At 48.7% G+C, this 11,038-nt stretch overlaps 1 protein-coding gene and 1 pseudogene across 6 annotated transcripts in view; one reads left to right on the forward strand and one right to left on the reverse strand.

Moving 5' to 3' along the window:
• COL23A1 (collagen type XXIII alpha 1 chain) overlaps positions 1–11,038 on the forward strand; it is a 355,575-nt gene that overhangs the window by 86,199 nt on the left and 258,338 nt on the right. The gene's annotated exons all lie outside the window — the stretch shown is intronic.
• Positions 2,312–4,289, reverse strand: LOC116544491 (annotated as a pseudogene).

Consider the following 11,038-nt stretch of genomic DNA (forward strand, 5'->3'; position numbering starts at 1 on the left):
CCCAAAGTGCTGAGATTACAGGCGTGAGCCACCGCGCCCGGCCTATTTTTAAATTCTTTTATTAAAAAATATATATTTTAAAATAAGACAGGGTCTCACCATGTTGCAGGCTGGTCTCAAACTCCTGAGCTCAAGTGATCCTCTCACCTTGGCCTCCCAAAGTGCTGGGAGTACAGACATGAGCCACTGCACCCGGACTCTATAGATACCTTTAAGATCTTTTCTTTGTCTTGATGTTGGGCACTGTCATTGTACCTAAGTGCTGATTTCTTTTTATTTATTCTGTTTTGGATGTTTTGCTTCCTAGAGTTATCAATTTATTCTTTTTCTTCCACTTGATCATAGGAAATTTATTCTCTGGTAAATATGCCTCTTCTCCATTTTTAAAATTCTTTTTGGGACTAATTTTGTTCTTTGTATGTCATTTTTATTTTCTGCATCATGTCTTCTTTTGCTGCATTCTTGGTAATAGATTTGGATATATGTTCCAGTTCATTAATTCTTTCTTCAGCTTTATCTAATCTCCTATTTAACTCACCCATTAAATGCTTTTATTTCAACCATTATACTTTTTGTGTATAGATGCTACATTTCTCCCAAAACTTCTTAATCAGTCATCGTAGTCTCTTCTTGTTCCTCATCTTTGTGATTACATGTTTCTGTAAACATTTTATATGTAGCTATGCTGTAATTCCATTTCTCGTCATTTCAGCATGGGAGAGAGACATCTTTGTTGCTTCTTGTTTCTGCTGACTCTCATCCACAGGGCCTTGCCGTCTTCCATGTTAATCTTTGATATGAGCTCATTGTTTGACCATCATTTGTGGGACTCCTTACTCTAAATTAGCGAATTTTTCCTCCAGGTCAGATTTGCTTTTCCAATAGCTGGCAGCCATGGGGATCCACTGCCCTGGAACTATATCAGCCATTTCTGAGGATCTTGACACAGTGAGGCTGAAAATTCCAGCCCAGAGTTTCCTTTGCTGTTGACTCAAAGCTCTGTGTCCTGATAGCCATACTTCTGTTGCCATTAGGACAGTTTGGCCCCTCAGGTTCCTCACTGCTCAAGCAGCACACAGCTTATGGTTTTGTTTTCTGTTTAGTGGGTGGGTTACTTAACAAACTATTTGCTTCTTTCGGTAGCAATACTGCCTTCAAGACTGTTTCTGTTCACAGAACACCTTGACAGCCATTATACCAGACATAGAGTTCTGAGATGAGATTTTTAAGTTCTCAGCCAGGAAACCAAATGGAATTCCAGGAGCTTCAGACAATGTGTCTCAGGAGGACAAGCATCCTCTCAGAGAGGCCCAATGAACACATTGGGCCTTAAAAATCAGGTCTCACGCTCCAGTGTTTCAGAAGGCTATTGGTCACTGTATCCTTTACATAAGATTTCACATGAGAAATTTCTTTCAAAATTGAGTGCCAGGAAAAGCTTTGTTTTGCCAAAGGAATTAGCCTACTTCCTCTGCCTATGGCAAGAGCTTTGAAATTCATCATATTTCCCTTTTCGCCCAAGCTGCCAGGAAGCATTCATTGGTCAAAATCAGATACTAAATCATATTGGCTTGTTTAGTCCTTAGAATTGGCTTCTTCCTCTTTGTCATCATCGTGATTTCTACTTGTGTGTTGATAGTAACAGATTTATAGCATATCTACCTAAATAGCTCTTTGATGGAAAGAGGCAAGTTATAAGTAAAATGAGTTAAAGTTTATAAATATTTTACATTTACATTTTCTTCCCTTGTATTCTTAAAATGTCAAAATGAAAAGATTAATCTGAAATATTTATGCAAATTTATCTGGCTACAACTTCTGAACCTTCATACCTAGGACATGAGTACGTCAGCACAACTTCCCCTAGAACAAGAAAGCATTCCTTTCTCTGCCCTTCTTTCTCGTGGGCAGCTGCATCCAGACTGTTCTGAACTGGTTTCTCCATTTACCTCCTTTTCCCTTCATGTGGAGCTGGGGCAGAATGAATGGCTTCAGGGCCTAATCCTGTTTAAGATTAAAAACTAAGCCTGTATATACTAGGACATTTCACCAGAGAGTTGAGGCTATACTAACACATATTCTGTTCCCAGCAGGTGAAAGGGGGTAGATATTTTAATCCCCCATACTATGGATGGCAGCACTGAGATATATCCTGGACAAGCTCATTCAGTGAGACTTCTGCCTACTACCCTGTCCATGTTATTGACTACCCCTTCTTACCAAAGGAGTGAAATGAAGTGCTTAAGAACGTGGGTCTGCAGACAAAACAAACAAACAAAGAAAACTCTTATCCTGTCTGCAGGATAAGAGTTTATTTCACAAGCGGCTTCATCTTGGAGCCCGAGGGGCGGGTGGCCTTGGGGATGGGGCGGTTGCCCTGGTGCTCCGCATGCAGCGAGGTCAGGTGCTGGTTCTCCGTGGTGGTGTCGATCTGGTGGCTGGTGAGCCTGCGGCTGGCCTTGCGAGACTCCTGGATCTTGGTCTGGAAGGCCTCCTTGGGCCGCTGGTTCTTGGGTTTGGCGCTCTCCCCCTGCTTCCTCAGCTCTGTCACGGTATCAGATGACGGCAGACTCCTGGCGGCGGCCTTGGGATTAGCTGGGACGGTGCCTCCTCCCGCGCGGCCGCTTGCACTCCGCCTGCAACTGGTTGTGGTCCTCGCGCGGGCGCTTCCTGGCTGCACTGGCAGGGTTCGGGCTCATGTGCAGCACTTTGGTCTTGCTCTGGTCGTGGTGGCCCCGCGGGGTGCGCCGCTCCAGCTGCGCCTCCATCTGCGCCTCCAGCGTCCTCTTTTCCTCCACTAGTCGGCTCCGCTCTCCCTCCGGCTCCTTGACCTTCGGCCTGGGCGTGTCCGCCTCCTCCCTGGAGGGCGGGGGGCTTTGCTCTGGAGAGCTGGACTGGGACTTTGGCGTCTGTGGCTCCATCTCCGGCGTGTCCGTTCTTTGTTTCTGGCCTCCCGGCTCCTCCGGGGCCTGCGGCGGCTGGGCCTCCGTCTCGACGCTGTGGCTGTGCGCCTTCTGCACCGTGTCCTCGGCCTCCCGCATGCATGCGCCTGGTCGGCTGGGGCGGGTACTCGCTCGGGGTCGGCTCGCTGTCGTGGGAGCCCAGGGTGGCCCGGGTGCCGTCCCCTTACTTGGTGGGCCGCAGGACCCGTTTCTGGAGCCTCCGGGCCAGCGCTTCGTGGGTCTCGCGCTTCTTGCCTTCCTCCGGCGGCTGACCGCTGGCCTGCTGGAGCTCCTCCTGCAGCTGCTGCTTGGCCTTCGCCAGCCCCCGGGCGTTGCTTGTGATGGTGCTGTTCTTGTTCTTCGGGGCGGGCTCACTCTGTTGCAGCTCCACCGCGCATCAAGGGGGGTGGTCTTCCGCAGTCCTGGCGCTCTGGCCCGTGGTCTGCTCCAGTCTCTCCCAGCTTTGCAGCTTGGCCGGCGGCCTCTCTTTCTCCAGCTCCGGGCCGGCCAGTGTCCCCTCCATCTTCTCCTGGCGCCCCGGCTTCCTCTGCCGCCCTTCCAGCTCCTCCTGGAGCAGCCCGTTGGTCTCTCTCATCTAACTGCAGGCGCCCGCTCTCCTCCTGCAGCTGTTCCAGCCTAGGGAGTCAAACTGGCTCAGACTTTACAACTGCAGCGTCCTGCTCTTGCAGGGACGGCTTCTGCTCCAGGCCCTTAATCCGCTGCTTGTGGTCTGCTCTCCCTTCCTGGTTGGCCTGGAGTTCTGGATTTTCTGATCCAATTCCTGCCATTTTTTGTGCTGCGGGTCCAGCTGCTCCTGCAGCTACTGTTTCTCTGACTCCGGGCGCTTCGCCCGCATCTCCTGATCCATCGGGCTCCACTGCAGTTCCGAGATCCTCCACTTCAGCACGCGTTGGTGGTCTTGCCGGCCTGGGCCAGTCTGTCCTCTTTCTCGCGCAGCCTCTTGCTGGTGATGCCCGGGCTCTGCCGACACTGCCTGTTGGCTCCAGCTGCTCCTGCATCTTTCAACCTCCGCCCGGGCCTCCAGCTCCTGGGGCTGCAGGCTGCGCGTCAGGAGCTCCTGGTTGCGTGGACCTCGTGCTGCTTGCTCTGCTGGTGCTGCATCTGCGGGGAACCTGGGGCCGGGGTGGGAGTGTCCGGTCCGGACCTTCCCTCCACACGCTGGGGGATGGGGCTATTTGGAACTTGCAGGGTGGATGTAATGGTGGTGTTTTCCCGCAGGTTTTCCGCGGTTGCTTTCGAGATTGGGGAGACTGTCCCACGACTGGCTGTCTGCGAGCTGGAGCCCAGTGGGGCCGATGGTGTGATTCTCAGTCTGAGGGGCAGGGTAGAGTATAATCAAGGGCCCTGTGGTGGTAAAATCAGCAAGGACTGCAGAAATTCAGAGGAAGGAAAAATTGGTGCCGGCTGGAATAGGACAGAGAAGCTTCGCAGAAAAGATGATGGATGGAGGGGGGAAGAAGGGTCTTGGAGGTGACAAATAATTTATATAATGTCCTTATCACTATTTAATACATAGAATACTATTTATACATTAAAAAAAAAAAGAACGTAGGTCTGGAGCTAGACTGCCTGGTTCATATCTCTCTGCCACTTACCATATACTTACTTATTTCAGGAAAGTTACTTATCCTCTTTGGGCTGTAGGTTTCTTCTCTGCAAAATAGGAAAAGTAATAGTGTCTATTGCCCAAAGTTGTTAGGAGGACTAAAAGACTCAAGATGCGGAAAGAGCTTGAACATCTAGAAAGCATTCACAGATGTTAACCATTGTCATTCCTACTATTTTAAAACGATTGTTACCATTATTATGATTGCTGTAGGGACTACACTGGACAGAGGTGTGACCACTGGAACCTCCCAAATGTCACATTCTAGAGATTCCTTCCCGTCCTTTACTTAACTCATCCCGTTGTGATCCTCTCTAGCTCAGCCCCCACTATTTTTTGTATTGCAGCTTGCTGTTCCTTGGCCCCCATGCCCCTTCTCCTTCCTTCCCCTTCCCACTCTTCTTGACCAGCTTCCTCCATCCCTATGGTTCTAGCTTCCTTCATAATCTGATGCTTGCAAATTCCTTTCCAGTCTGTCTTCCATGCACTGGTGCCCTACAGTCAACTCCCCACCCTTCTTCCCCACCTCAGAGCGGCATCTAGCATCTCTTCAGGGGATTCAGGCTGCTAAGTTTAAATCAATCCTTCCTTCCTTTCTTTTATTTCTTTCTTTCCAGTAGTGCCTCTGTGTCTTTCCCTCACTGAAGTTCACAATTGGCCCCAGGTCTGGGGCTGTGTCAGATCACCCTCTACACCCTTGACTTAGACCACGTACGATTCTCACCATGAGCAGAATATTAACCCCGTAACTGAATTCATCCTCTTCGAATTACGGTTCACTGTGACCTCACCAGTCCTATCTCAGGCTGTACAGTGGGTGCCTCTGACATCTCAGCGACACTGGGAGCCCTGCTGCTGATGGACAGGGTGCAGGAAGCCTATGCAGGGAGCGCAGCTGCATGCCTAATGGCAGGCTGATGTCTGACAGCTGCCCACGTGGAGACCGAGTACCAAGGTCCTGGGCAAATCTCAAGCTGCAGGCCCAGGAGGAAACCGGTCCCAGACACTGGCGGTGTCTTTGGTGAGCCCTGCTTTGTGAGACCCACATCCGACTATGGGCACATCATTATTGGGGCTGAAGGCTCTGTACCCTCACCTACCATTTGATGCCATCCACATGTGTCTCTGGGCATACTGAGACCCAGAGACAAATGTGTGTGTGCAGGTGCAGATGGGGAAAAGGTCATTGTTCCTGTGGCCCAGATTGATGTTGGGATCCTCCAGAGCCTGGCTCAGGAGGGAACCGTGACTAACAGAGGAAGGCTGCTAAATACTGGGTGAGGTGGGAAGGGGGCTATGTGAAGGTGTTAGGGATGTGCAGGGGAGCACAGTCCTCTTGCGTGGGACACCACCAGGCAACAAGTCACCTCTCACCCAGCACCCTTTTTTTTTTTTTTTGAGATAGATGTCACCCAGACTGGAGTACAGTGGTGCAGTCTCAGCTCACTGCAGCCTCTACCTCCCGGGTTCCAATGATTCTCCTGCTTCAGCCTCTCGGGTAGCTGGGATTACAAGCATGCACCACCATGCCCAACTATTTTTGTATTTTTAGTAGAGATGGGGTTTCACCATGTTGACCAGGCTGGTCTCGAACTCCTGACCTCAGGTGATCTGCCTGCCTTGGCCTCCCAAATTACCCAGCACTCTTGATGCAGAGGTGTCCCCTGTGGGGGGTGACCCCCATCCTTCCAAGACACCACGTTCATGGCATGTGACCTGCTGCTCTTGGGCCAGCCTCTGCTCACCTCCTCACCTCTCCTGGCTTAGTCGTCTCTCCAAGTGTCTCCTGCATCAAAATCTCACAAGTCCTTCTCAGTGAATGAAAGCTCATTTTACAGAGGAATGTTGTAAGATTTTCACAGCTCCTCTTGATATGTGAGACACTGTGGGGTACTGTAAAACTAGATGTGATCCACACTACTATATAACATTCACCCCTGCCCTGCTGTGCTTTCTCTAACAGTTGAATTGGAAACAGATCTGATTGCCAAAACAAACCTTCATGTTCCCACACGCAGGAAAGAGGGGCTTAAATTGCAATTTCTTAAGTAGTGGCAGCTACATTCACACTAGCGGCTCATACCTAATAAGAGTCTGTTCTGGAATTTGTGAAAGAAATAGGTTTTAGATTGGCAGGGACTTGTGGTCTGGCATGATTGTATGCATTGACATTTGCTGGTGGAATTTAGTTTCCCCTGCAGAAGATCCTGCCAAGGGCCGGTGGTTCTCAGTCCATTGGCCCAGGAAGATGGTCCCCAAGGGGTTAGCAGCCCTGCTTTGGAAAGGCCTATAATCTTTCTTTCTTTCTTTCTTTTTTTTTTTTTTTTTGGAGACATAGTTTCGCACTGTTGCCCAGGCTGGAGTGCAATGTCACCATCTCTGCTCACTGCAACCTCTGCATGATTCTCCCGCTTCAGTCTCCTGAGTAGCTGGGATTACAGGCACACACTACCACACCCAGATAATTTTTTGTAATTTTAGTTGAGATGGGGTTTCGCCATGTTAGCCAGACAGGTCTCAAACTCCTGACCTCGTGACCCACCCACCTTGGCCTCCCAAAGTGCTGGGATTACAGGTGTGAGCCACCACACCTGGCCGGCCTATAATCCTTTGCATGCAGCCACTATATTTTCAGATGTCAGGTCTGCCAAGTCTGCTGGCTACCTCTGGCCCACCCAGGCCTGAATGGGACAACAAAGAAAGTTTACTTGAACTCTTCCCTCTGGAGCCTTGGAAGTGTGGAGGTAGCCAGAGCAGCTGGCAGGGCCTTGAAGCCTGAGGGCTGGACTTCAGAGGTTACTCCTGCAAAAGTGAGTTAATGCTGGTGTGAACGTCATGTGCAGAGCAGCGCAAGTGACTGAATTTAAGAACTGTGAATGAGGCTGGGTGGCCCATGGGGATGAAGGCCTGCAAGACACCATAAAGTAGGTCCTACTTGGCAGCGGTACCCCTGACCTGACCCGTTTCCTACGTTAGAATAGCCCTGAGGCTGCTACAAAGCATGAGTCCTTTTCAAGGCAAGTTGGAGACCTGGTGAACTCCGTGACTCATGGAGCAGGGTTCAGTGTGGGCTGAGGTTCGGTGTGAGCTGTGCCCACAGATAGGTAAGGAATGGTGTATGGCCTCGGTAAGGGATTTCCACATGTCCTGGGCTTCCAGATCTACAGATGGAAACCAAGATGGGAACCAAGGGTGCCTGAAGATCACCTCCTCTCCCTCCCAGCAAGGACCAGAGCCTTACTCATTCAGTGCCTGTGCAACGCTGGAGAATGGGAATTGCTAGTCAGAGTCTCTGCCCTCAGGAATTTCTATTTAAAGGACAAGAGACCTACACATCAACCAACAACTAAACCTTTCCTTAATAGATTACACTTATGAGCAGCTTGCCAAGGGCCAGGCACTTTCCGGGAATGAAGTCATTTAATCCTTTCCATACCCTGTGAGTTAAGTGCCATCATTACCCCCATTTCGCAGATGAGGAACTGAGGCACAGAGAAGTTCAGCCACTTAACCCATGTCCTGGGATTATAAACTGTGGAGCCGGCATTCTACTGCAGAGAGCCTGGCTCTGCATCTGTGCTCCCAGTGCCCAGGCCAGACACCTCTCAGGACCCTGTTGTGAGGTGGGGGCTCTATGGGAACGCGTGGTGGACACTGGCTCATTCTGGACATTGCGTATACATGGAGTCATACGAGATGTGGCCTTCGCGCTGGGCCTCCTCCACTTAGTGTCATGTCTTCAAGGTGCATCCATGTTGTGGCGTGGATCAGTGCAGCACTTCATTCCTTTGTATGGCTGGGATTTCTTTGCTTGGGCTGCTGTAACAAATACCACAGACTGCGTGGCTCAAACGACAGAAATTTATCGTCTCATAGTCTCAAGGCTGGAAGTCCAAGATCAAGGTGTTGGCAGGGTTGGCTCACTTTGAGGCCTTTCTCCTGGCTCGTAGACGGCCTTCCCCATGTCTTCACATGGTCTTCCCTCTTCGTCTGTCTGAGTCCTGATGTTCTCTTCTCAGGATGACACTGATTCTGTTGGGTTAGCGGGCGCCCGTACCACCTTTTCTGATCTGAACTCCCTCTTTGCTTTTATTATTATTAAAAATAATAAAATTATTTTATTTTATTATTATTAAAATCTGTCGTCCAGGCTGGAGTGCAATGGCACAATCTCGGCTCACTGCAACCTCTGCCTCCTGGGTTCAACCGATTCTCCTGCCTCCGTCTCCCAAGTAGCTGGAATTACTTGCGTCAGCCACCATTCCCAGCTAATTTTTTGTATCTTTAGTAGAGATGGGGTTTCACCATGTTGGCCAGTCTGGTCCCAAACGCCTGACCTCATGATCCACCCGCCTCGACCACCAAAAGTGCTGGGATTATAGGTGCGAGCCACCGCACACAGCCCTGAACTCCATCTTTAAACGGAGGTACTGGGGATTAAGACTTCAACATATAAATTTTGGTAGGACACAATACATTTTATAACATGGCAAAATAATAGTTAATGATTCAAATATTTTTATTCAAAAATAACATTGAGCACTTTTGTCTAGTAATATTAAATACAATTTCAATGCTTTTTCAATACAAAATTATTTGAATAGAATATTGAATTCAATTTGAATTAATTGAATGGAATATTTTAAAATTGAATAATTGGCCTGGTGCAATGGCCAAGGTGAGCGGATCACTTGAGGTCAGGAGTTCAAGACCAGCCTGGCCAACATGGTGAAACCTCGTCTCTACCAAGAATACAAAAATTAGCTAGGCGTGGTGGTCCAAGCCTATAATCCCAGCTACTTGGGAGGCTGAGGCAGGAGAATTGCTTGAACCTGAGAGGTAGAGGTTGCTGTGAGCTGAGATTGCACCACTGCACTCCAGCCTGGAGGACAGAGTGAGACCCTGTCTCTAAATACATACATACATACAGAGTGAGACTCTGTTTATAAATACATACATACAAACATAAAATAAAATAGAGTAAAAAATTGAAAAAAAATCAAGTTGTTTTTTTCACCCGAACACCTTTCGAGGGGACGTGGAATCTCCCTTTTCCCAGGCTCTGTGGTTCCCTCTCTAGTCTGGCTCCTGTCCCAGGCCACACCCTGATATGACCCACCCAAATTTCAGTTTCCATCCTTGGTTTACACAGAAGCTTTTGGGTCAGATTTTGAGGATCTTTAAACATAGTTCTGAGGGTTTAGCCATTGTCTGTAGGCAGTGGGTGGCTCCACTGTGCACAATTCCCCTTGTCTGCAGAAAGTCACGTCTGTGCCCACTGACTGCCACTAGCCAAGGCTGATTGTCCTGGGAGTGAGCTCACATGGGAGGGACCATCCTTCTCAGGCAGTTTGTAATGGAGGACAGGAGAAGCAGAACTGTCGTCCTCTTGGGGTCACCAGCTTAGACCATGTGATTAGGAGAGGCTGGAGAAGAGAGGAGACAGCCATGAGGATGAGGGGCAGGTCCTGAGTTCCGGGACTGTCACACTGTCCCTTGGTAATCTCCCCCTCCTTGTTCTCCTCTCCTCTGTTCTCTTTCTCTCTCTCTCTCTCTTTTCCTCCTTTCTCTTTCTCTCTTCCCCTCTGTCTCCTTTCTCTTTTCCCCCCTCTTCTCTCTTCTCTCTCTTTCCTCTCTTTTTCTCTCTCTTCCCTCTCTCTTTTTCTCCTCTCTCTTCTCTCTTCTGTTTCTCTCTGTCTACCTCTCCCCACTCCCCTTAAGCTGGCAAACCTAGTGGAATAGAATAAAGAAAGAATGAATTATAACTTTTCACTGAAGATAAAGGTTGTTTTAAAGTCAAGCTCCCTTGAGGTATACTTTACATGCAGTAAAATTCACTCTTTTTAGATATCCAGTTCTATCAGTGTTTATGTACATTTTTACTGTAGTAAAACGTATATAAAATAAAATTTACCGTCTAAATCTTTTTTTTTTCTTTTGAGACAGGATCTTGCTGTGTCACCCAGGCTGGAGTGCGGTGGCGCAGTCATAGCTTACTGCAGCCTCAAACTCCCAGGCTGAAGCACGCACCACCATGCCTGGCTAATTTTTAAAAAGATCTTTTGTAGAGACTATGTTTTTCTGTTTCATTACGTTGCCCAGGTTTAAACCACTTTTAAGTGTACAACTCAGTGGCATTAAGTTCAGTCACAGGGTTGTGTGGCCATCACCACCATCCTTCTCCAGAACTTGTTCATCTTCCCCAACAGAAACTCTGTACCCGTGAAACACAACTTCCTATGCATCCTCCCTTCAGTGCTGGCAACCTCTATTCTACTTCTGCCTCTGTAAGTCTGTCCATTTTGGATACCTCGTCTCAGTGGGATTGTATAGTTGTCCTTTTTGTGTGCCTTATTTAACGAAGTATAACATCCTCAAAGTTTCTCTATGCTGTTGCATGCATGAGAAGCCCTTGCTTTTCTTTCTTTCTTTCTTTCTTTCTTTCTTTCTTTCTTTCTTTCTTTCTCAT

The sequence above is a fragment of the Sapajus apella genome, unplaced genomic scaffold (genome assembly GCF_009761245.1).
Source record: "Sapajus apella isolate SASKATOON/1434 unplaced genomic scaffold, GSC_monkey_1.0 scaffold219, whole genome shotgun sequence".
Taxonomy (NCBI): domain Eukaryota; kingdom Metazoa; phylum Chordata; class Mammalia; order Primates; family Cebidae; genus Sapajus; species Sapajus apella.